Genomic DNA, 27,614 nt, shown 5'->3' on the forward strand with positions numbered 1-27,614 from the left:
TTTAAAATCGTTTGTTTAACATTGCAATATAGAAAGCAGGAAATGTATGCTTAGTTCAGTACTGGAATCCCTTGTGCAGCAGAAGTCAGAAACTGAAATCCAGTCAAACCATTCTATTGTATCATCTGCACCCTGCTTTAGGACTAAGAAGCAGGCCAGGTACAGAACTCCTGAAACAGGGATGAAATCTGGGCTAACACTAATATTACTGAATTCAACAGAGGCATATACAAAAAATGCACAAAAGTTTGACTGTTAGGTCAATTACCTCTAGACAGACTTATTGTATCCTCTGTGGGAACAGTATATGAAGTACAGAATATGTTTTAAAATTTCCTTAGTGTTTCTCATAGAGATTATTAATTTTATTTGAATTTACTCTTGGGTAACCAAAGAGAAATTTCTTCTTGATCACAATTGTCACTACGTTGCTCCACTTTTGTGTTCATTTGCTGCCAAAGCACTTAAATTGAGATAGACCATTGTAAAATGCAAGTAGAGAATCAAGTCCATGTAAAGTACTGTGGTGTTTCAGAGGTCATAACTTCCTCGATTTAATTTTAAAAACTCCTGTTCTATTTAAACACAAGAAGATATTCTTCTAAGAGTTGTGACCTTTCTAAGAAGGTATTTTTCCTCAATTGCTAAGATCCAAGTTTTCCTTACTGCAAAGCCAAGCCTCTTCCTTTACGAAGGGCTGGTGCTGGCCAGCTGATATCCTTGGGAGTGGGGGAATAAAGGGGAGGAAGACTACTTTACTTTAACCCTGACCAGAAAAAAAAGGAAAACAAAAGTCCATTCCACAGTAGAGATCAGTCACTTGGGAAATGCCTGAGTAAATAAAGGGACTGTGTAGTGTGCCTTTTTGAAGGAACAAAATCAAGCTCCTCACGCTCAGAGGAAAATGAATTCAAGTCAAGGACCTACTATTGATAATCCCTGCCAACAGCCATCCTGCCATATCGTGCCTTGGGTGCTGCTGCTTCACAGCCCTTCCGTTGGTGTTAAGGTCAAATATAGTGGAAGAGGAAACGGGGAACTGACAGATTCAAGAGATTGTTTAAACAAGATATTCCTCTGTGGGAGTGCTTAATGTCGAAGAAATGACTTGAGGGAACTGGTATGTCTGATTGTTCATGGAGATCCTAACAAGGCAGACAGAGGTCACAAAACTTGGAAGGAGGTTGGTCAGTGGAACATTCTCATGATACCGTGCTCAGGAAGGATGCAGAGAGCTTTGCTGGGAGCCAAGTAATTCTGCATATTAAAGACACTTGGGAGCTGAACTGCTTAACAAGGTAGTTTCATCAATGAACAACCCAAACTTCACATCGCTGAAAGTCCCAAACTTAAGTAGGAAGAAGATATAATACTGGCTCTGCCTACTCAGTGGTGGACCACGATGGCAGCACAACAGCCTGAGTAGAGGGGGAAGTAAGTACTCATGGACAACTTCATTTCTTTGGCCTAGAAGAGGCAAATATTGCATCCAGATTTGACGGAGTGCATTTTTAGATGTTTCAGTGGCTGTTTTGTGGAGCAGCTGGTTCAGGAGCCCGTGAGGGCAGTGCTTGACTTGAATCCTGAGTGGTTTATGGGATATGATGTCAGGAGTAACAGCGGAAGAGGTCCCCTGAGAGGGGCATCTTAATGTGCTTAGATTCGGCATCCTTGCAGGAGTAAGACAAGCCAGAGTTCTCTACCATTGCTCTGCTTCAAAAAGGAAAACTAGATGCAGATCAGCAGGCATGTTGAAAGTAAGATAGATGGAGCACCTAACTCTTTGCAGGGAGTGTGGATATTGCTTCCGTAAATCACATGGGAAGTGCAGAGATAATAACTGTGCATCAAGGGAAACTTGAGAAAGAGTGAGAAGAAGCCAGCATTGGCAGGGTAAGTGAGGTTGCAGGAGCAAGAAGGTATCCTTCAAAAAGCTGAAGTGCTGTCCAGCTGAAGAAAACTGAAAAGATGATTAAACTCTGGCATGGACAAATGTGGTAAGGCTGGCTGAAGGAGTGTGAGGGACAATTAGCAAAAACCATAGTAAGTAAAATGTCGGTTACCTGTTCAAACATGTCATGACTAGGAAGTCTGCCAGGGAATTGTTCGGTCAGTGGATGGTCAGGTGGCACAGAAGCCCTCAGGGGCTGTGCAGGAGGAGTGCAGTCCCAGCATGAGTACAGATGTACACTGTAGTATGGGATAGCACTGATTCCTGCACAGAACCTTATAGAAGGGTTTTTTAGAATGTTTTTTTCCCTCTATGACTCTGTGTGTGCTAGTGTTCCACCAATTCAATTCTTGTCATAGTTTCTACTGATCTGCAGCTTACACTTGTCAGGCTAATTGATCATGGGCTAGAGAGTACTTGAGGGAGAAACTTTGTTTACATTGTTTTTATACTCTTTCCCTGAGAATGGAGTTAGGTCTACTGCTGGGTGCAGGCAATGGAATTAGGTGGACCTTTACTCTGACCCGAAATGGCTGCATTAGTAGAGACTTTCTGATCTCTGAAGAAATTGATCTGGACTGGGTTGTGGTGTTGGTTGGATCCAAGCTGAAAGCAAGACTCATGTCTGTCTGTATAGAGTGCTCTACTAATGATATACCCTCCTCTTCCCTATCTTTTTTTTTCTTTCTCTTTTTTTTTTCTTTTTCTTTTTTTTTTTTTCTTGGAATATCTGGCCTGTGTCTGGGAACCCTTGAGAGTTAATGTTTGCATGAGTTTCTGTACTCTGGCAAAGCCTGGACACAGTGGTGTGAACACGTGTCACAGCATGTGGGATTTTCATCCAAGACACCTTGGCAAGATCCACTGCACAGCTCTGCCACATAACAGCCAATTGTAGCATGTCTGATGCATTTGGGAAATGTTAAACCTTACTGTGCCCCAGCACCAGTGACCTTCTTTCTTCAGGAATAGGAAATCTGGCACTTAAAAAACTGTGCCACAGGATCTTTGTGCTTGTGTTGAATAATTTCTGCCTTTAGGCTGAGTCACTATGATGATTGTGCTAAGGAGACTCCATAACTGTCAGAAATGTGAAATTGCAGCAGTTCCCAGCAACAAACTAGGGTTGGAGGGGGGTCACAAGCTGAACATGAGTCAGCAGTGCCACACTGCTCTTAAATGGAGAGTCACATCAGCAAGTAGCTATAGAGCTGAAACCTGACAATGTCCACCTCCTCTACTTGGGAAGGCCTTTGCTGAAGTGCTGCCCTACCTTGGCTCAATGAGGGGGGAACCAGTGGAGAAGGGCAGGAGTGTTTCTATAGTAGGAAATTACATAAGCAAGTCAGTTTTAGATAGTTAAAGTGACATCCTTGCTAGGTTGCAGTGCTTATAAAATCACAAGACCCCTGTTCAAGTACCTGGACGGACTCCAGTTTGAACTGGAGTGCAGGGCTTAGGAAATCCTGTGAAGAGGAATTCCAGAACAAAAGTTCTTTGAGTTTTTGTGATAATGTGCAGTAGTTTTTTGTTCTGCTTTAGGGTTTTTTTTTTTCTCTTTGGGGAGAGCTCTTGAACACAGAGACCCTCAGAATTTACTTCCCTTGCTTACAAACTGGGATGTTTTTGGCAGTGAAATTTGGGGGTAATGGCTATTTGCCTTCAGTTCAAGAGACTTAGAAGATTTGATTTACAATATTCATAAAGAAATAATTATAGGGTAATAATCTGAAAGAGACTGGGGATGAGAATGGGTCATAAATTCAATGTGAGTCAGCAGTGTTGTTCTGCTATGAAGGAGGTACACTGGGATGTATAAACAGACCTGTAATGTGCCAAATTTCAGTTATTTCTTCTGCCTGCCTTGATGCTGGGAAAAACCTCAGCTAAACTGCCTTAGTTCTGGTGATGCTTAATCCCAGGGGAGAGCTGACAGAATAGAGTGTCCAGAGATGGACAAGACTGCTGAGGAAAGAATAAGATACCGTGATTCAATGTAGAGAAAAGAAAACTGAGGGGAGATGAAAGCGGCCAAGTGTTCAGGAATAGCCCGTTCACCAGTCCCAAAGCAGAGGGAAAGAAGTAAAAGGTTTAAAAAGGAAGAAAGACAAAAAATTGCAATTAGATGTCTGGAGACATCTCTTGCTAGGAAGGACAGTGAAGCACTGAAATAGATCGTGTAGAGAGACGTCCATTGTTGCAGGCTTTTAAGCACAGGTTAGGGAAACATCTGTCAGGGATGACAGCAGTTTAGTTGATCGTTTGCAGTAGAGGGCTGACTAGATGATCTCTGGAGGTTTCTCCAAGTCTTACTGCCTAGGGCTCTAAGGTTTATTTCTTTATTATCCAATCATTGTCTTGAGTCTCTGAGGAAGTTTCTTGCTTAAATTAAATCTGTGTAGTTTCACATGCATAGAGTTCTTTAAGAAGAGGAAATTGTTCTGCTTTCTTAATGCTTGACTGCAAACTGTGAATAGTTATGACAGCCTTATAAGGAGATCACCACAAGTGGCAATTAACATACATGTTAATATATGTTACCAATGGGAATGATTCAGTTGCACATGGGAAACAACAAAACCTGTCCAATTCTGGCTTAAGTGAAAGCCTAACTATTGCTGATCAAATGCAAGAGGGAGAAGTCAAATCTTTCAAGACATGATATGTGATAGAAGGTACTAGCTATAGCTCAGTAAGGGTGTGAAGGAAATGGATAAAGGAGTGAAAAAAAAATGAGTATAAAAAGATTAGCTCTCTAGTAAAGAGCCAATATGATTGCAGAAGCATTAAAATCCCTGCAGGAGATTTACTGAAGACTCTGCCCTGGATTAGAATTTGATATAAAATAACTTAACTGAAGTCATACAGTTTCTGTGCCATTTGTAGCTGAGTTAATAGCATATGTTCCTGGAGGATTACAGTCTATGATTAAGGAAATTAGGTTTTGTTTGAATTTAATTTAGTTGTATAAAGCTGCTACAATAATTTACAGCTTTGATATTTAATATTTAATAACCCAGATCCTAAAAGAATCCGAGGTATAGCAATGTCATTATATATTGAAATATTATCCCCATAAGTCATTTATATTTGCTAGTTGAGAAGAATGTTCATCAACTAGATGGGCTAAACAGGAGCTACTTGATAAAAACCAATGCAGTTTTATGGGTAGTGGTAGTGAAATCTTTCTGTATCTGTTATCCAGTAAATCATAATTCACTTAGAGAACTTTTCAATCTCAGTTTCAGTCTTCATAAGAATATACCCCTGATAGGTTTCTTTCATCTAATTTCCTAGCTTTTGGCTTTATGAACATTACAAATCCTGTCTATTCTTTCTTATAAGCCTCTTCTGCTGCTCCCTCCTTTCATTTAAACAAACAAGAAAAATGCTTGGTCTCCAATTTAGCGGAGTACCCTGTTTCTGTTCAGGGGAAAGGAGGCATGTAAAAACACCCTCATCCAAAAATCAAGCCCCCAGTATTTTCAGGCACCTTTTTATTTGCCACTAAGTTTATAAGAGCCTCAACCTGTGGTCTAAGTCCCCCCCATACTGAGGCCACCAACTGCAGAATCTAGTCTCAAAATATACTTGGGTGAGTTTATAATCCAAAGTGCAAACATGTACCTATGAAGCACAAGAGCAAAAGGCTTCCAATGGCCAGCCTGCTCTCTTGCATCTCTGTAACCTGGACATAATTGTACTCCATGGTTCCCTTCTTGTACTTGTAGTCATTTCTCTCCTTCTCTATACCTTTTCCTAGGAGGAGAGAACCTGTCAAATGGTTGGCTGTTTTGGATAGCTACCACCTGTTGTGGGCCACTGCCTTCCAAGACTCAGATCTGATAAAGGAGAGTGAGTTCAGCACAAATTTCAGCTCATTTTTAGTGTGAGTCCAGGCTTTCAGAAAGGAAAGTGGAAGCACTGACTGCCTGGCACTACAGTCAGGAGTGGCCGTGGGTCTGCCACAAGCACTGGGGCCCTGGCTGGAGTGTGAGGTGCTGAGAGTTGGCAGAACTCCACTGACATCAAAGCCTCTGCAGACCCAAAATATGGCAAAGAGGGGTGTTTTTTCCCCCTCTGATTAAAGCTGGGGGAAAGCACATGAGCAGTTTATAGCTTCCTACAATTATACATCTTTTCTGTTGGTTTTATAGTTCAGAAAAAAAAGCCCTCTGGAAGGACCAGTTTTTTCTTGAAGAACTAGAAAGAAAGAAAAGGTTTCAGGTATTTTATTAGGATTTGTAATTCCTCCTTCAGCCTCGGCTCTATTTCTGGGAACACACAGGAGTTCTGAAGCACTGCATATTTCAAAGAAGAGTAGAAGCAACCTTGTTCTGCAGGCACTATTTCAACCATGACTGAAGTGGAAGACCTAAAGTTACAAACAGTGAAAAGCTGTAGCATCTGTCCTCAGCAAAGAAGAAAACTTTCCAATTTTGGCTAGGAATCCTTTGAGTTGTCTTTCTAGTCATTCTCTCTCCTGTTTCCCAATGTAACAATCATGTGGTGACCTGACAGGAATAACATGGTTCATGTTTGGGGCACAAAAAAATGGAGGCTGGGCACAGGTTCCTGGTACATCTATTGCCAGTGACAAGGCCAGGCTCCTCTTACAGATGGAACACTGGGCACACAGGGAGAATATCTCAGGCTTTAGACAATGGTTGTCAACATAAGCTGTAAGCTAAAAACTTGTGGCACTGTTTTTGTTTACCTGCTGAGTACCTCTGCATAGAGTCTTACAATTAAGTTTTTCCTCCATGGTCTGAATTCACTGGAATTCCTGTGAAAGTGTTTATTATGGCACTGAGGCTAAGCTAATGAGTCTGAAATCAAGTCAATACAGCCTGTGTCTTACTGCAACTTGGTTTCTTTGGGTACGGTGTCTTGCTAATTATGATCATATGCTTCTGATAAACTCAAGTCATAAGTAAGAGGGATGAAAAAAATGTATATAAAAAGAAAATCCCCAGACCTGTAATGTTTATACTGGGTACATGAGAAGTCAGGTCTCACAAAGCCAGGCTGTATCTTATCAGGGGACTCATGGAAGGACACTGGCTTCTCTGCTTATCTGTGCCTGATAAAGTGTCTTTGTTGGATTTTTTCTGGGTTTTGGGGGGGCGTTTTTTGGTTGGTTTGTTTTTTGGTTGTTTTTTTGTTGTTGTTGTTGGTTGGTTGGTTTTTTGGTTTTTTTTCAGTGATTTACAGGTTGTGTGTAGGCCTTTGCCATCATCACTCAGAACAGTTAAACAATGGTACTTGGCTATGGTCCTAGCAAGCCACTTTCCTCCCTGGTGATATTGGGATCCAGTGATGATCATCTGCATGGGGTTTTATGTATATTTTTATATATCTATATAGATTTTGTCAGTCCCCTGACATGTGTTCAGAATTTAATGAAGAAAATAGTCATGGAGCTGTGTGCAAAACTCTGTAATATTTTTACAAGCTAATTAGTTAAGCTGGCTTTTTAATCTCTGTGCTGGAAGGGGCTGAAAGACAGGACCGTACCACAAAATACAGGTTGGCAGATTGGGAAATTACTTCACAAATGCAGACAAGGGGAGGGGGAGCGTGTAAAGAAAACAGCTCTCCCATCCGCAAAAAACCCTGCTAATCATATTCATCATCACTGCAGTGGAAATGTAATGACATGGGTCTTTGTCTGAGAGCAAGGCTTCCATAAACCTGTCAAGATGCTTAATTATGTTCTGTTGCACTGGACTGCCACAGACCTGCTAAGTAAAAAAAAAAAAATAAAGTAGTAAGATTAGATACTCCTTTTGAACTGGAATACTGTTCTGACTTTCCTGTCCTCTTGTTAGCAGTGAAAACTTCCTAAGGACAAAAATTTCCACATCTTTGTTGGTTGCAAAATATATTCAGTTTTACAAACAAGCTTCTTCCCAAAGGCTGCAGTTTCTGAACAAACCATCTGCTCAATCATTTTCTTTTCTGGCAAAAAGAGACACTGAGTGCCAGAATTTTTTTTTCTGTGATGTTTACCCATAAGTTATTAATACCTATCTGACACCCACAGAGATCTTCAAACTTTTTTGTTGAGTAAAACAGTATTGTTGACTTGTGTGACAATACCCAAAAATGAGTGAGCATTGTTTCTGATCACCCCCACTGTACGGCTCACAATGCCGGTTTGTTTATAAATAATGTCATCTGTTGTCTTCTCTTGAGTGCTTTATCCCATTGACTATACTTCCCTCATCCTTTCTTTGAGACATCTGTCTGTGCTGGTCCTGGCATGCATAACAACTTGAGAGATGTGAATAAAGAGAGCTTATATGGTGTAATAGGCACATCCAAATATCTTCTGGAGTTTAGACTCAGCAATGTCACAGTGTGTTCCTAATGGTCTTTAAACTGCCTTGAAGTCAAATGTCAGTTCTGAGTACTGCTGATGGGAAAAGCCAGTTAAGAAAATCAAAAAATCTACCACCCCAAACCCCCAAATAATGATCCCAGTGAAGGGCCACTAATTCTTGTGGATTTGCTGACTGATAAAACAGTGTTTGAAGTAGCAAAATTTTACTTGACAGGAGAATCTCCAGCATCTGGCAAGAAATAATGAGAGGTTTTAGACCAAGTTTTGTAACTAGCTGCTGACTTTTCCCTGTTTACAATGTACTAGTAGCAGCATTACAGACCTATCACCACAGACAAGTCAAAAGGAAGGGTCTGTGGTGATAGGTCTGGTATGTGTGTATGGCAGCTGCATCCTCAGACTCCTTCAGAGAAGAGTTCAGGAGTATATCAGAGTATTTACCCCGCTAAGTAACAGTCATGGAACATCACGCTCAATTTTTTGGGGTGTTTTTTTGGTGGTGGTGATTTGGTTTTGGTTTGATTTTCTTCAAGAGCAAAAATTAACTATTTTTATCCCACTGGAGTATTTCAGTTATGCCAGCTCCTGTTAAGCTTCTCAGTGGGGTGAGGTAGTCCTGTTGCTCTTTGAAAAACCTTGACTGATTAATATTCTCCAGTACCTCTATGTTCTGAAAGTCTGAGTGGGATCTACTCATCTAGTGTTCTCACTCTAACTTTGTAGGAACCAAAGTTTATCCAAATGAAGTATATTTTTAGAAATCCTACTAATGGATTATTTTTGTCAGTAACTGAATTGGAAAACAGAGGCTCTTCTAAAACAGGATTCATAAGGTCCTGTCAGTTCTCTATTTGAAAGTCCCTTTCAGAGTCCCAAAGACATACAACATGGTTTCAAAGTGCTTGTTGGAAGATTTGAGGAGGGAAGTATCATCCTCACAAAAGGAACTTTTTTATTATTTTGACTACGACAAGTAAAACCAAAAGCTTTTAGAATAAGGCCATTACATTGTAGATCTCAGTGTGTCACCCCAAAGAGGGAGCTGCCATATTCACAAGTGCTACAAATTAGGGCCACAATTAGAGTTACATCAAAAAACCTTGTGTTAGTAATTGTAGTTGTCCGTACGGTTTAAGTTTTGGGGGATTGTTTTAGGTATATGAGAGGGGTTTTTTTGGGGTGTGTGTTTGTTTAGTGAGAGTAGAAACCAGAGAAAGAGAGGTGAGCAAGGATGATGGGGTCTGATCAAGCTGTCCCAAACTACTTTTATTGCACAGAGGTAGTATAAGTCATGGTAAGGTACATTAGTTTGAAATGCAGCCCCAAATGCCCAGAAGCTCAGGATACTGATTTACAGCACTCTGAGCTAAAGACATTTTTGCCAATTCTTTCATTTCCATGGTGAGTCAGGAAATACTTAGTACTTTTCTTGAGCATATTTTGAAATCTTGGGCTTTTCTAAAAGTTTGTCTAATACTGCCAGGAGAGACCTTTGCAAGCCAGAAATTCAGAAACCTTTATTCTTTGGATCCACAGAATGTGTGGCTCCTGATAATTGTAACAAATAGTGTTGCCTCGTGTGCCCCTGGATTGCCACTGCTGTTGTAGGTGTCAGATAACACTTACTCAGCAGTGGTAGATACAGAGGAGTATGCAGCAAAGTGGCCCAATGGTGCTCCAGAACTGGAAACTGCCCTCAGTGTGCCAAACCTGAAGCACCAATGTGACAGAAGGGCACATGAGCATCCAGTTTATAAACTGTGATTTGGCATACTTTGAGGAAATGCAATACATGTGAATTCTGTCCACATTGTGAGATATGGATGTTGCAATGTAGTAGTTCTGGACTGGGTCCAGTTTCTGCACAAACTTTATATATATTTTTAACTGATTAACTAATCTTTGTCTTGACAGGAGTTCTTTTTCTCTTAATAGTCTTATACATGTTTGATGGCAACAGTGAGCCACAAGTCTGTGAGCTGTCATGCACAAGTGAAATGGATAGTTTCCAAATATGCATTTCTGGAACAGGAAAAGTTCTACCAGAAAGAGATAGGTTTTTTTATTACTTGTTGTGATTATTTATGAGCATGTTTATTACATTGATATAGTGGTAGCATGAGGAGTGTCCAGGTATACTCATTTATGATTCTATTTTTTCGTCATTGTATGTTGATTGCTCTCCCTGTGGCACCGTTTTCTTCTGCACAGTATGTTTAATGAAACTAATCCAAACTGATCACCCATTCAAAGGATCGAAGGGACTTGGGATTTGACTGGAAAATAAGATGCAAACTTGAATAAACATTTTTGTGTGTTGCTATGGACTCCAAGAAGCCAGGGAGAAAGCTGGTGTATCAAATGCAGAAATTAGGTTGCGTTAGTGTATAATGAGAGGTCGCTTGTAGGTGAATTAGGATAACCAAAACAGACACAAGTTGAAAGAGGCATCTGTAAAGAAAGAAGTTAGCTTGGGCAATGAGAGCTAGACTTTGAAATAATGGAATGGTTCGAGTTGGAAGGGACCTAAAAGATCACTTGGTCACAAGCTCACCACCACAGGCAGGACACCTTCCACTAGACCGGGCTGCTCACTGCCCTGTCCAGCCTGGCCTTGAACACTGCCAGGGATGGGCATCTGCAATTTCTCTGGACAACCTGTGCCAGTGCCTCACCACCCTCTCAGAGAAGAGTTTCTTCTTAATGTCTAATCTAAATGTACTTCCCTTCAGTTTCAAGCCGTTCTCCCTTGGCCTATCACTGCATGCCCTCATTAAAAAGTCCCTCTCCAGCCTTCCTCGTAAAGTGACTCATCTGCTGTTGCTCCAAGAATCTTCCAATGTGCTGAGTGGACATGCATTCCTGAACGTGTAATAACAGTCAGTTCCTGAGCCTGATGAGGAACCAGAAAGGCAAGATGTGGCTGAGATTTCAGATAGGGCAGAGTTGAAGCTGTGTTGGAGATGTTGAAGGGCAGATTTACAAATGCAGCAGGGGCTGAGAGAGGGCAGCATTGTTTGGTATGATGTCAGGAGTGAAGCATGAGTTAATACAGCTAGTAATAAATGTAGCGCATTGTGCAGTATCCTAAAGGGACATAGTGTGTACTCTGGAGGATGTGGATGAACTGTCCACCCATTCTTGGCAAGCTCCACAGTTCTGAAGTCCTACACACCAAGATTACAAAATTGGACATTTAAAAAATGAGGCATTTGGGAACTGAAACCAGAGCTGCATTATGCTGTACATAAATATGTTTACAATCAGAGTTGAGTAAAACAGAGGAGAAAGAATTGGTTTCTTATAAACTGGAGTCACTGGCTCTTCCTTTTGTTTTTTGAGGCAGTTACCAAAACAAATCAGAGAAATCATGGGATTACTGATTCAGTGGTAGCAGAGATGTTTTACAAACTTGGCTGGGGCAGGAGGATTGGTGTTTGGTGGTGGTTTAGGGTTTGGTTGGTTGTTGTTTGTTAGCAGCTGTGCTGCAGGTTTGTGCAGACTCTCAAACTCATCCTTTTCCAGCTTCCTTCTCAGAAATATGAATAGCTTTTTTGGAATCAGCTTTTTAAAAAGAAAAGTTCTTTCATTAATTCATCTGACTTCTTCAGTCTGTCACTACCAAAAGTCTGTGAGGGGGGAGGAGGTTAAGTCCACACTTACCGTTGATGCCTTTTAGCTCTTAATTTGCAGAATTGTTACATTCCAAGAACAGGATTTTCTTTGTTTTAAGAATAAGAGATTTAGTCACTGTTACCCATATATTGTACACCAATAAAATTTGCAAGAGGAGAAATGTCACGGTAAGACATATTAAATAAGGGACATTTCATGGAATATGGAAAATATCATAAGTCAAAGTAATTAGTATTGAAAAACTGGCAACTGCTATTGCTATAAATACAGCTGTACCAAAGAGGTGAAAAAAGATGTCTCCATGGAGGTATTTAAAGGTATTTTAGTACTTCTGTCACTACAGTAACTATATACCATCCACAGGTGCAACTGTAAAATGTTCATGTGTGATAAAATAGCTAAATAAGAAATACCAAATAATAGCACACAAAAAAGTGTGCATCTTTCTTTTGCAAGGTATTTATTGTATTAAACATTCTTTAAAGTACAGAGTCTATGTCCATGACAAGCTTGCAGGGACTTAAGTTAGGATTTTGAATGGGTTCATTCCACTTCTTGCATTAGCCTCCAAGAGTAAACTTTTAGTGGACTTTTGACCTCTCTTGTACTTGCACGTCAGCAGGTTTGAGCCCTTACAGCAGGGTGGGCAGAGCTAGCCCCTGGGTGTTGCTCAGGGACCTCTTCTAGACACAACGTCTGTGTGCACAAAGCTACCAGTACAGGCAAGTCAGCTGTGCTCTAAAGCTTGGGCAGATAAACCACTGCTGTGTTCTGATGCAGGCTGCTGGATTAAAAGTGGTTTGATGCATTGCTGTGCCCCTGTCTGAAGCCAATGCAGAAGGAAGCTAAAGGTCAGACTAAAAATATGTTGATGAATCAAACCCCTCTTCTGACTCTTGAGGAGCCAGGAAATCCCTGTAAGTGTCTGAAGCAAAAGGAAAAAAGTGTCTGGGGATGGCTTTTCTCCTTGCCATGGATGATGCTGTATCTCTCCAGGTCTTCAAGGACAGTCCTGCCAGCCAATGTTACATGTAATTAAGTGATTAGTCACTGTAAAATTACAGGTTGCACCTGCATTGCTAAACCAGAGAGCAGTTTTCAGACATTTCCTTAAATAAAATACTGCTGGCCAAGTTTTAGATAATGTAATTAAAGCTTCATATTTCAGTCCTAGAAAAAACCTGGACTTTGAGGAGCACTCTCCAAACTTAACCAATTCAGCTGGTCTGAGGTGGTCTTGGTGGGCACTGGTGAGAGGCTGTACTTCAAACTAGAGCAAACTCTTTCCATTCCAATTCTTGTCCAGCTGCTGCCTGCAGAGGACTGGGCTGGGCAGTACTGTGAAGGTGACACACACTGCTTGTCTCTTCCTCCATGTGACAAACCACACTGTCCCACTACCCTGCCATGCTGCTGCAGCACGGCACAGTTAGCTGTGCTTGGACAATAGATGGGAGAAGGTAAACCAGAGCTAGGAGGCAGGGATTGCAGTCAGCCAGCAAGGACATTTGTAAATGCCCTTGTGATGAGACACTTTCCAAGGGGAGCTCAGCAGTACCTCGCCACAAAGCCTTGTGAGCCTTGGAAGCTCCAGAGAGCACGAGAGTCTCCTCACCCCCAGGAGTTCCCAGAGCACATCAAGCCTGTCTTCACTGTGCTGACTTATTACTTGGCATTGATTTGAGTTCAGCTCCTCAGTCCTTCTATTCAGAGACCCATGGCTCAGGCTCAGGCCCGCTAGAAGGCAGCTGACAGCTCTGGGTTTGACATCTTTTTCTTGAGACCTGCTGGAACATCCTTATGATCAAGAGGTCAGTCCAGAAAGTAGACTTTCCAAAGGGGGCACTGTAAGACCGTGTTCTAAATTACCCCAAAAGCTAGGTCCCTTCAGAGATCTCATACCCTGTTCCACATGTAAAATACATCTCTTTGGTCTTGGCTCCTCTAAGATAAACATGTAGCTGTGTGCAGTTTTTTCGTTTAATTTCCTACCAAAACAAAACACTTCACTGCAAATGCTTTCCCCCTTGAGGGACGAGAGTACTAATGACACATGACAGATGTTAGTCATGGTTGCTTTGTACACTACTGGAAGGCACTTGGGTGCCACAGAGATGTTTATGGCATAGTAAGTTTTAGAATAATGCAACTGGAGCTTATGTTGGTATTTAAAATTAATCACTGGCTTTCAGGATTTTAGCTACTAAGTTGACAATTATTTTCAAGCCATGTGAAGGACAGGTCCCAGGTAGAAAAATAAGTTATTTTTCCACCCAATATCAGTGCATTAGTAATAAATTATTTAAGTTCAAGGGAATTTGAAATCCAGTCCATAAGGGTGAGGTAGAGAAGTGGATGCATGTGAAGGGGGAAGAGAAAATTCAATGAGCTACTGAGGTAAGTGAGTCTCTCATGTTCTTCCCTGGCCCACTTGTAGTGTTGATAAAGATGCTAATGGACCTCTATTGTGCATGTATCTATTTTGATAACCATAATGCAGAAGAAAAAAAGCATTAAGTTGAAGTGCTGCTTCTGCAGAAGAGTATTTATTGAGCTGTTCTACAAAAGACAGATCTGGGCTCCCAGCTTAAACACTGGTTTCAGATATGAAATTCTAGATATTGTACACCTGGCATGACCCTTGTCAGGGAGGACCTCAGAGCCTGTAATTTTCACCTGATCCTATGTTCATTGGACAGTACCTCGGCTAATGCAAACATAGGCAAGTTCCTTAGCATCCCAAAAGGAAGTTTCCATCCTAGTCACAAGGTTCACTAATTCTTGGTACAACCAAGTCCATATTGCATCTCTCTTTCCCAAAGCCTCACAAAAGATGATGGCTTAACTACTAGCTAGCAGATTTGGACTGTCATTTTAGTCGAAGACATATAGCACACAGTTTTGCATGCCTCAGCAAGAACATCTGTTTGGCAGCTGCTTCTGGTTTCAAATCAAACCTCCCCTAAGAGCTGCAGATGAGAGAAGTTAGCTGTGGCTTGCTTCCAGTTGTGTTGTGTGATCAACTTACCAATGGGGCAACCAGTAATGTAGAGAGCACTCACCAAGCGTGGCTCTCTAGCTGTCAGATAATCCACAATGTGGATTCCTGTAAGAAAATTGAATATATGCAGAAAGAGTTTCCAAGTGAGTTTGAGCTGATCACTTGTTTTCAGGTTTTGGGGAGGTAAGACCTCATCCATTATCATGGAAGAGCCCTGAGCATTTCTGTAGGCAAGGAAACATCAAAGTAGTTATTTAAACGCCTTGTGAAAAATCTGCCTGCTCCAGATAGAATAATACAGTGTTTGTTGCTATTTGTATTTGTTCTTTGTAAGAAGAGTTATGTCTGTAAAATGGCATTGAAAAAAAGGACAGGACTTGTTGCAGGATATATTTTGATTTTACCTTGTTACCACATCTGCACATGATCAAGGGTTTTCCCGGATCCTGGCATACACCACAGTTTGCTTGAAAAGCACAATATGAAATGGTTTGTGCAATAAAGGGAGAGCTGAGACCTTTTTAGAAGAACAAGAGTTGCTATAGCTGATTTGCCCACAGAACCACTGGATAACAAATCCCATTGTTCAGTTCTTTGGCTGTTGTAAGCGCGTGCTTGTTTGTCTGGTTGTTTGCTAACTGTTCTTCACCCAGTAGCTTGAGCTCATGTACCTCAGTGAGCCTTCTGGGTGCACAACAACTGCAGAAATGGAAAACACCTATCTGAACGTGCCTTCTCCCACTGCTTTTCAGCCTCTGAGAGAAGTACTTGCTGCTAAAAGGAAACTTCAGAAAAAATGGGGGGTACAGATATTGGGATTGGGCTTCAAACTACATGAGATTAGGGTAAATGTCATTAAAGGTACTTTAAAACAGTTATCTCTGAAACCAATTAGCAAGGGCTTTTAATTGGTGGGGGCATATTTTTAAGGACCTCTTCTTTAATCTTTTATGGTAATCAGGCTCCCACATTTACAATTCAGCAGAGTTCCTCATACAAATAACTAGATAAAATTCTTAATTAGATTATGGTGACTATAGGAAGAAGTTGTTCTAAAAGTGAAATTACAGAATATTATGACTAATGCTGTACAAATTAGCATGAAGTAGCTCAGACCAAATTATCCCTGAGAGTTTGCAATTAGGAGCACCTGCTATTAGTGCACTTGCTAAACTTTTATCAATTAATCATTACTTCCTTGAATAACAAGAACAAAACTGAATGTTGTGAATATTGTAAGAATGATTAATTGCTAGTTGTAAATTGCTGACTAGCTCCATTATTACTTCTACTTTAAAGACTTTCAGAAACGTGTCTATCAGTTTTATGAATGCATAAATTATATTAATGTACTCAGTATCAGTTGGCTGGTAGCGTCTGTTCTCAAATGTAGATAAGTCTGAGACTTTCAGAACCTGAACTGTGTAACAGAACATCATTTTTACCTTGGATTTTTTTCCTCTTTTCTCTTTCAAAATGGACCCTAAACTCAGACTCCTAAATGCTAAGCAACTAAATCAATGACTCTATTAATTCTTTTGAGTACTGGGTATAGGGTGATTCCCTCATCTGAGGATACTGACCTTTGACGTCTGGAAAGATATTTAGTGTTGTTAACATCGTTGCCTGAACTTACCTGTTTGGTCCAGCTTTGTGGAGCAGCATAGTCCCACTTCTTTTTCAATATGTAAATGAAGTGATGAGGGAACATTATGACATTGGAGTGTAACTAAAGTGGATGTTTTAGTCTTCTGTTTTCCAAGAAGACTGTTTTCATCAGTCTTAGGCATTCTGGAAAGGTCAGTGAAGTAGAATGATAATTAATGGTTCAAGAAATCATATTATATGAAGCATTTTTTCTTTATATTAACTAGGGGTTGGAGTAGATCTTAAATTTTGCCAATTCAGGAGTGCTCTTAGTCCTGTGTAATCAGAGGCATTGCAGCTTTAACATGAATTGCAAAAACCTAAATAGGAGAGCACAGCATTACAGCTGTTGAGTGAAACAACAGCAGGTTGCCAAAATGCATGATACTATGTTACCAGATTCATGAGAAATATACAAAAATCTGGAAATGATCAAGAGATGCATAAAATAGCTAGAATTGTTTATCTTGGCTGTTCTGAGATGAAGTCACTACATGGATGGAATAATTCTGAAGTGCAGCTTGTGAAAACTGTCAGAAATTAAGATTTCACAAAGCTGGGGAAAAAAAAGAGGTTGGAAATCAGCCAGCAGGGGAAGAAAAAAATCCAAAAGCTAGATATTTTTGACGTGCCTCGGAGATATAAAGGGAAAAGGTATGGGTGAAAGAATTTTCTCATTCCCAGAACATCTGAGCTGTAAGGAAGAACCACTTTCTAATAACCCTTTAGCTTCCTAGCATAAAAGGTATCTGTCAATTAAGTCTATGGGTTTTATTATAGTGTTGTTGAACAGGTAGTGCAGGTAAATATTGCTTAGATTACTTAGTCCCCTATAGCGAAATGGTGACAACAGAGGAGCAGCAGAAAACACGTTGCTGTCACTTAACCTAGCACCTGAAATGTTCTCAAGCTTTAATCACATGATAAATGAGACAATAATAGTCTTTGTCCTAAATGTTGCAATCAAGCTGCCTGACACGGTGCTGTTGAAATTCTGCCTGGGAGCTCTTGGTGAGCCAGGCTCATTGCCTCTCCACAAAGCACCCCTCATTCGGACCACTGGGCTCCCAAACCCTCCTGAAGTGAGCTCTCCCTTGTAATTAATTCCTACATTCCATGAAGTGACTATTTGAAGGCAAATGCAATGCTTACGTGAGGCACTTAGTGTGTTTTGATAATATATATACACAAGTTTCAGTTATTTCATAATACAGTTATAGAAATTATTCTAAATGAAAATATTTTACTAAGAGCTTAGACTTGAGGCATGTGAACCATGGAGGTGCAAAGCGGAGCCCTGCAGAGGGAGCCTGGCAATCATCAGAACAGAGGTGGACCTGTAATGCAGAAGCATAGTGAGGGAGTCACCAGCAACACCCTCAGGAAATGCAGGCATTTCAAAATGCAGTAGTCATTAGATTGATTATTTCTTCTATAATTGATAGACTGGCCAAAAGTAGAGTTTCAGCAAACAGCAATGAAAATTACAAAGTACCTAATGATGGTCATGCTCAAAATCGTAAAGATTTTTGCTGTTTCTCTCACTGCTGTTTTCTTACTTCCCACCTTAAAGGTCTGGTACTTTTGACAGATGAAGATTTTCTCTTCCTATACCTCATCAAGCATAAGACAAACCGATTTTTTGTTTTTTAAATGAGCCATTTGTATAAGGTGGCTGTGTGCCTGCCCTCTTCTTTTCAGTAGCCTCAGGCTCTGTATACTTGTTTTCTGCCTTCCTCTCCCTGTATGGACCTCACTCTTTCTCTGCACATCTTTCACAGATGAAGCTGGTAATGTATGATACAGTGCTGAAGCCTAAGAACAATTCCCTTGTTTCCTTCAATATACCCTGGATCCCACTCATATTTGCACAATGGTGCAAGTAAGAAACAGCTTTGGTCATGACTGGTGACTATCACCATAATTCTTATTCACCTGAAGCTGCTACCACACTATAATAAAAGAAATGGGTGCTACTGGCTCTGCTCAAAAGAAGAAAACAAATCCTAAATCCTTGGCACAGGTGCTGAGCACAGCAGTACTGATTTTAAAGAAGCTGCAGTGATTGACATGAGTGGAGTATTAACCACAGAAGTATATATAGGTCACCAGGGAGCTGACGTTTCAAACACTCCTGCTAGGCATCCCCTTTGGCACTTTGGTTGGCCTAGTTGGGAGCAAATAATGAGGAAAAATAGTGACTCAAGTGACCACTGTGTAGCACTTTTCTCTCTCTGCTTCTCCATATTCACAAAAATCATCAAATATTTAGTTTTAGCCTGTTCAATCCTTTCTCTTCTAAACATAAGGCAGGAGGTGTCACAAGAGTAGATGTCTCTCATGACAGTTTCAGCATCTCCCCATTTTTGACTTGGTTGAAAGTCCTGCTACGAATCCTGCTCTTGTAATATTGCCACTAGACACTTTACCAAACAATTAAGTATCTTAAATATTTCCCCAACAATTTATAATACAAGTTCACTTTATTTTAGTTTTTAGACCAAAGAGTGCAGCTGCTCTCACTTTATTAAGCTATTTCCCCACATTTTGACTACTATAGGCTTCTCTTTTTAAACAGCCATGTGGCTGCATTTGAGTTATGCCCATAGCTCATTTGGAAATTGTAGATAAGAACTGGCCCCCAAAATGCAGTACTGGAATGTGAGCTGTGCTTTCCTTCGTGTGTATGTGAGGGTGTATGACTCGTATGCAGGGAAAAAATCAATATAAATGTTGGTGGGCACATACCCAAAAAACAACTTTGTGTGCCAATGCTTTTCTTCTCCAGTTCTGTTTCTACTGATCTTGCAGCAAGCGGGTGAGGGAGATCCTGGGCTCCCCCAGCAGACCAAGGGATCCCCTCTCCTGATGCTACACCAGCACCTCCATTTCAAGCCCTGATAGGAATGTAACTGGAATCAGGAGTAGTGACGGTCCTCAGCTAGCTGGCTGTGCATTCAGATCAGAGCCAGCTGGCGAGGGTCAGAACAGCCCCATCTGTGTGCTAGACTACTCCAACACAATCTGCTGAGGAGGATGGATCCAAACCAGCAAGGACCAAGAGCAAACTCTTCTGCTTACTCAGTATCAAGGAAAAATTGTTGTACTTCACTGATTAGTGGAGAATGTTCCTAATATATGTCTGTATATGTATATACACATGCATATGTGTGTTAACATTTTGTAAATCTAACCACTGGAATTATTTCAAAAATTGCAGTGCTATTTGGATCAGGTTTAGATTTATACAAGCAAGTCTGCCTGGTTTTTATTGTTCTGTTAGCTCATTTTGCCTAAATTTAATGGCATCATAGAAGTTGGAGATTATCAAGTTTCTATGTGTTTTTCCAACTAGGAGAAAAGCTGTCATGTCACTTGATAGATACCGTGGAAAGTCACAGAAAAGTAGAAGAATCTACAACCAAAGTTTGCACATACCCTCCCAGATATTGAAGCCAATCAATTGCAACACACCAAACCTTAAAGAAAGTAGTCTGTTACCCTGCTAGTTTTCCTTGGGGCTGAATGAATTAGTTTCACAATACTACCCTTTCTGATCTTTTTCCTGTGATAATTCAATTGTCAAAAAGTTGTTTTTTTACAGAAGGTCTCTTGTAGATTGTCTGTTGCTCAGTTTCACTTTGTCTAAATTTGTGGGAATTTGAAGGGGTCTTTGAAATACTTTTGTAGTCACTTAGGGCACATTTCAAAGCCTTCTGTGACACTGCAGAGACTGAAGTACTTAACTCACTGAGTAAATGTGGCTCATGCTAATTGTCTGGGGACCTTTGTTCTAGTAATATACTGAGTTTCCTGCTCTGAGATCAGTTTAGTCAATAAAAGGCTGGTTTCTTTGAATGTAGGAAATAACTGAAACCCAAAATTGAATATCATTATAATGGACATCTTAGGAACCCCACAGAACGAATGAAATTAGGTTACGGGCACAGGCCTTGTTAGAGGTGACTGACTCCATTCTCTTCCTGAAAAAGTTGGTTTAGTTGCACACATGCAGTGCTAAGTAATTGCTTTGCATCATTAATCCATTTTTCAGTACAAATTCGTCTCATTAAAGTTGGCTGGTGAGAGTCAATATGGCCAACTCTTCCAGAGAAACACGTTGCTGTGTGCAAACAGGCAGCCTCAGATCTGCCTTTGCTGGCTGGCAAGGCAGAAATTGCAAGTGCTCTGGTGCAGCAGTAAGGATCACAGTGCATACCATGCAACAATATATCATCACTCCTTACACCAACATGGTAAGGCTCGCTGATACTGCCAGACCTCTGAAAATACCCTGGAAATGGTTAAATTCACAAGGACAAACTTTATCCACCGTACCCTGCAAGTCCTAAACAGCAAGAACGCTGTAATTTTTCAGGTGAGAGAGGTAAACTGTGGTGAGTGTTGGCATGATTTATAGATCTTGATTTGTGTAGGCAAAGGGCAGCGTGTCTTTGTGTCATGTATAGGTTGTGCATATCTGCAGAGACAATCAGTATTTGACTTTACCCTGTGTTCCTGAGTAACTCCATGCTCACTGCTGTTTGCCTTTAGCAAACATTCTTCACAGTTTTGCATTAAGTATTTTCAGTGATTGATAGTTTTCTTGTTCAAGGATTGATAAATGTGAATCTGCTTTTCATCTTGGCCTAAAGGGACCCTTGATGGAGTGGAGCTTTTGGGGCTGTTTTTTCTATAAGCTTTGAAAAGAGACTGAAAGTCTTGATGTTGAGTCGCTGGGGAATGTGATTTATAATGTGTGGCTTGGTCTATCTATCACTCATTATGCTGCATAATCAGCTAAGTGACCAGTTCAGATGGGAATAACATCACTGTCAGTTTTCTCAGAGAGCATCAGTGGATGAATATCCTTTGGCAGATTCCTAGCGAAACTCCAATCTGAGAAACAAACTGTGCTGTCTTTGTGAGTGAAGAGCAGAATCATGGGCTGCTGGAGAAACAGGGAAAAAAAGAGCAGTGCAGAGGGGGCTTCAATGTGCAGAACAGAGCAACTGTTTTGCCAGGTCTTCAGTGGTAGCAGGTTTTGAAATGTTCACTAAGAATAATGGTTTGAACTGTAGGAAAACATAGCTGCAAGGTTAGATATGTGTGAGATCTATGAGTCAAACCAGCAGGGACTGTCCCAAAAAACCCCATGAAATACACAGACCTTGGAACATCTGAATATAGTTTGGAAACAGTGTTCAATGTAAGAGGCAACACTCAACTAACTAGCTATTAAGACTTAACATATAAATGCTTATTTACACCAACATATCCAGGAAATTTTAGCAATGAAAGTGTTAAGTGAAAGTGAACTGAATTTAAAGGAAACCAAAAGAGCATTTAGTGAAGAGGATTTAAAAAGGGTGAAAAATCCATTATGAAGTTACCAGGATAAAAATCAAAACTTTCTGATGATCATGTAGCTTTTGCATCATAAAAATGTAAATGAGCAAGATTTATTGCTAAGCCAATTTAAAGACTCAGCTAAACTTTAAGTACACTGCTACACTAACAAAATAAAGTTGGCCATGTCACCAGCAGAGAACAACTGTAATTCTTCAATCTTAGGGTGGCAGATTTGCCTAATAATTGTGACCTCTTCCTTTTATTCTGGTGGATTCTGCTTTCCTTGGTGGCCTAAGAAATTTCATGCCTGCTCTTGTGAATCAGAAGAGAAAAAAACAAGCAGTGAGGTGAAATTGTTGGTTACACACATGAAACAAACAGTAAATGATGTAGCTGCTGGGGCAGTAGCAAAGTTGGAATATAATAGAAGGTTTAGTTTTAATATCATGCAAATGAGATAAAGCATAAACAACAGGGCCTGAAATGAAAACATCTTGAAAGGGATGGGGTGGAGAGAGAGGGGAAGTGTGTGACAGGTGGTTGTGTGTGGGAATAGTGAATTAGAGCAGCTGAACCAGAAAACATAATGTACATGTGTTTCACTTCCCAAATGAAGGGACACCTTTTCAGGTACTGTTTGAATGGCTGTGATTAAAGAAGATTTTCAGGTTAAATGCAAGTACTCCAGTTTCCTTTACACAATATTGGATATGAATTTGTAGAGGGTGTCTTGCTGTCTACTAGATAGCAGACTTGTTTGCTGTGGAAGGAAACAGCATCTGTTCAACCCTTTTAAGTTGTTAAATAAATGCCACAAGGTAAACAAAAGTTAAAGAAAAAAGTACTGATAGGAGTTATAGAAGAACTTATATACAATAGGCATCTCAAAAGATGTTTTTGTTTTGTATAGCTGTGGTATTTGAATTTCTCAAAAAGCAGTTTGTTTAAAATATCAGATCAAAAAAGACCTTTGCTGTGGAATGTTAAAAACGCATTCAATTTTTAAAGTTTCACAGTGAATTTTCATTTGTGGGCCAGAGGTTATTTAGATATTTACTTGACGTGAAACTAAGTGATGAACTGCTTTTCATTGCAAGGAGCCAACATTGTGATCAAGGAAAGGAAAACCACATCTGCATTAGAACTAAGTAGCAGCTGCTGTTATTGACTCTTTAAATCCAACCCAAACAAACAAAAATATTTCAGCTATTATGTCTTAATGCAACAGGGGAGCACATTATATCTGCTGTTGTTGGCAAGCTGTGAAATAACAGTTATAGATCAATTTACATTAATTTAAGCAAAATATTTCCAATGGATGCTTTTAAAGATAATTTCATTCCAATCTTCTTCTTTTATCCTCTACAGCAAGTTTTGCTAAGATGTTCTCATGCTGGGGTGCGAAGGCAGACTTTGCTAAAACCAGCATTGCTAAGGACAAGCTTTCATGCATGGACTCCACATACATTGACTATTGTCAGAAATAAGTTTAATACTCCAGAAATCAGGGCAGCTATATAAAATGAAACGGGGAGGTGCCACCCAACCCTTAAGGCTGTGAAGAGAATCAAAATAGTAATACACGTGTGACACACTCAGTTGGATTCTCTGCGGGTTCATGGCAAGAACAGCCAAATTTTTTTGCTCTTTGCGATATGTTTGTTCCCACATGGGTAGCACAGGGCTGGACACACTGAGCTGCCTTTGCACATCCCAGCACCTGACCCAGTAACCTGGTATTTCCTCTCCCTCCCCTGACAAGGTGCTGAATTTTTCTCCACACAGTGTGATCGCTTTTTTAGGGCTTTTCTTATGAGGTTTGATTTCTTTTGTTGTTGTCCTACCAACAGTTCAAGCCTGACAGAAGTTTCCATATTAGGTTATTGGCCATTCCTGATTTGACCCGGTAGAGTTCCAATATTTCAACTGAGCTCTGACCTGTATCTTCCCATGTGCAGGCTGCTCCTTAAGACTCAGACAGGATAAATGTGGGTTATCTAGTATGATATTTTTTCTGGAGAGTAAAATTTTACTATATATAACACAGAAAAGAGAAATGGAAGTCCTGTTTCAGGAATTTCTTTTTGCTGCCTTTTTTTTTTTTTTTTCACCCTAGCCTTTATGACTTTCCAGAGAAAAGAAGTTAAAATGACTGAACTGAATCTCTTTAAACCTTTAATTAAAGTATTGGAATGAAACAGGGAACTTTAAAACTCAGAAGTCTTATCTGCAGGAAGCAGCTAATATCTATTTTTTAAAAAAAAATATTCATATCAAACTGTTGGAGCAAATTTTCTTTGGGAAAGGAATTAAAACAAAGTAATAGCATGGGGCCAAATGCACTCCTTTACATAGCTCGCTTTTACAGAAAGGCAGAGCAGCTGAATGATAATGAAGATAAGAGCAGCAGTGGTTCAGATCTGTGACCTGCCATTTCATCTCAAGATCCAGCAAAAGCCTCTTCTTACTCCCTCACCTTGGATTTTTTTTGCAGGAACTAGGGAGCAGAGCTAGGGGTAAGGATACTAAGCTGCCCATTTCTCTGGCAGCCTTTATTTGCAGATTCTGCTTCCTCCAGACTCTGTGGGCCATTTGAGTCCTCTGCATTGGAGGGGAAATGAGGTGGAATGGGGACCTCTGTAGGAGGCTGGACAGACACTCTTGACAGTGAAACAAAATGAGAGATACCAAGTCCTGCCAAATGCACAGAGTAAAAATGGGGCTGTGCGTGTGCAGGAGGAGCATGTAGGCCGGAGTCACTGATTGTTGCCTCACCATCTTCAGTAGCAGATAAAATAGCTTATGGAAAGGTGATATTTAAGCAAATATCCCAATACTTTTGGTTCAGTGAAGTCTGTATTTGGGTAGGGAGCATCATGCTGAGCTAGTTATCCTAAGCTTGTGTTTCACACGCTGCAGCTTAAGCAGGCCAGCAAATAGCTTGGTAATGCCACATGAAAAATCTTGGCATATATCTGACAGCTCATTGGGAGAATATCCTGGAAAATTGATCACCTGACTCCATTACTCAAAAATAAAATTGAATTGGTGTAGTGAGGTAAACACTGGTGAGGGTGTTTGAATGCTGTTACAGGAAATTAAATCCTCCGCATATATGGCAGTATTTATTTTACATTTTGTGTACTTCAACAGGAAATGAGCTCATATTTATCTTCACTCTACAGCAAGATGAATTAAGCTCCAGAGCAAGTACAGCATCATTCTCCAATGGTTTTCAACCTAAAAAGTTGTATCCCTGAATCCCTCTTGCTTGCCTTACATTTATGCTCCTGCATAGGATGGAGAGGGCAAAAGCCCTTTGAGATGCCTTTTCTGATTGCAGGTTTACTTGCTGCAGTATTGTTGAGGGGGGGAAAGGGGAAGTAAGAGTAAGTTATATCTGCACTTAGCTAGAATGACTTGACCTCCTGACTCTCCTCAGACGTTTGGCCAATAGGACTTTTCTGGCTGCATCTTCACTATCATTAGAAATAGAAGTATGTAATATACATTGGATAAACTTGTGACAATTCTGAACATCTTCTGGATACATGAACAAAATTGATGTTAGGTCTCACTAATCAATCCAAATAACACAATAATACATAAAGAGAAGAAAAAAACCCCCAACTTTTGTAAATCGGTTTATTCCTTTCCACCTCAGGATCTTCTTTCTGCATTAGAAATTAATATCGTCTGTCTTGATCTGGTCCTGCTTAAGTGAACAGCAAATTGCAAGGTGGAAAGGAATATAAGACTTGCTCTACTTCTTGTCTTAAACTCGTTTATGTACTGCACTTTATTTCTCATTCATATGACCACAGTGCCCACGATTTGTAATCTTTTCCCCAACAAAACACAGTTATCCTGTAGAGCAAAATGTGTTGGAGGAAATTTTGCAAGTTTAGACCTTGTAAGGGAAAGAAAACAGTGAAATGAGAAATGTTTCTAGTGATAATTGAGTAATACATATTTGTCATATGTTAGAGTGACTTTTTTTCCTCCTAACTGTAACACTCAAAAAGGTGATAGCAGAGAAATTATCTTATCCTGCTTCTTTATTCCTAGCTCAATACTTGTTTGGGTTCCACAATTTAAAAACCACTTTCTCACAGAAAGCCCTTATCTAACATATGGCATTGTCTCTGCAGTGACTGAATGCCCCATGAGCATAGAGTGACTTTATTTTCACAATAGCAGCACCCTGGGCTGAGGAAATTTTCAACCCTGCTAATTGGGTGGGGTGGAGGGGGAGAGAGAGGAAATGAAGTGCCTTGCTTACTTTTCTCAGCTAACTGCTGCTGAGAAGCCTGTCTTTCCTTCCATTGTCTGTAAAGGGGTTGTGATTTTCATGGATGCTAGGAGGATCTTTCTTCTCTCTGTATGGAGGGGGAAGCTGTGACAGGGCATTGGTGATTGGGACACAAATCCACCAGCACATCATCTTTACTCTATGAAGTGAATATTGATCCTGGTGATAGTATGGGCAAATGGGGCTGTAAGATATCTGGCTTTTGAGGCTTAGAATGAAATTGGGAACATTGCAGTTTAACTAAATTTAGTGTTACAATCAAGTAGTGCACGGGAGCTAAAGCAAAAGAGATGAAGCTCATACCCTTTCTTCCCAGCAGCACCTGCTGACCAGTATTTTTCTTCTAACATTTTTTTCTTCTACCCATTGTATTAAAAACATACCTTAGTTAGACTCTACATCAGAAACCTGCCCTGGTGGTTCAGTAACCGCTGTCATCAGCACGAGAGAATGAGTCACCTTGTCCTGGCCATGTGGAAGTGTGCAGAACTGAGGTGCATGTCCCAGTCACTTTTGGCCAAAATGCTGATGTAGGGGTTGCACCCAAGGATACATCTGCAGAGATGAAACAGCCCCAGTGGAATATGTTCTTCATGCTCTTAAAATTGCTACTCTGAGCTCCTTTTACCTTCCAGAGCAAAGAATCGGCCTACAGCCTTCCTGTTGCCATTTCAAACAATTGGCTGTGAGAGGTGGCTCACCAGCTCCTTGAGGCCTGTGGCCTGGGAGCATTTGACTGCATAACCAGAGTTTTTATACAGTGTCTTTTCTGTACAAAAATGTGAATACTCAGCACCAAGTAGCTGTAATTAAGCACTTCGCTTTTTTCTTGAAAGCTCTAAGTATATTAATAGGTATCCAAAATGTACTATAAGCAGGGTATACATTTGTTTCTGTTATGCTAACAACAAATACTTCATTTCTTTAGGCCTCTCTTTCTCTTCAACTTTTCTTTCCTCTTCATAGCAGTTCTGAAGCATAATGCAACTGTTTTCCAACCTGTCTGTAACCATGGTTTTAGTTTTTTGTTTCCTTTGCTAATGAAAAGTCAAATCAATTTTATCAAGTTACTGGTAAAGTACAGGGAGCATTTACTGTAATTAGGACACTGCATTACAGAAGTGATCTAAAGAATCCTGTTAAATGTCATTGCTCTTAGCAAAGGAACTACAGAAGCTGAAATGGAATTTTTAAAAGGAGAGCTGAAGAATATGCTTAGCTGTCCAATCATGTTGACTGTTGTACTCATGAGCTGTGTTTTAATTTAACAAGTTGGATTTTCTTTCTGCAGTAAAAAATTAGGAGAAGTCTTTGCTCTAAACCAGGTAATTCCACACTTGCCTGCTCTTTGTTTAGCAGCTGTTATGCC

The 27,614-nt window shown here is 40.3% G+C and overlaps 1 protein-coding gene across 9 annotated transcripts in view; it reads left to right on the forward strand.

The window, feature by feature from the left end:
* CABCOCO1 (ciliary associated calcium binding coiled-coil 1) overlaps positions 1–27,614 on the forward strand; it is a 263,455-nt gene that overhangs the window by 121,648 nt on the left and 114,193 nt on the right. The window lies entirely within an intron of this gene.

This window comes from Corvus cornix, chromosome 6 (genome assembly GCF_000738735.6).
Source record: "Corvus cornix cornix isolate S_Up_H32 chromosome 6, ASM73873v5, whole genome shotgun sequence".
NCBI lineage: Eukaryota > Metazoa > Chordata > Aves > Passeriformes > Corvidae > Corvus > Corvus cornix.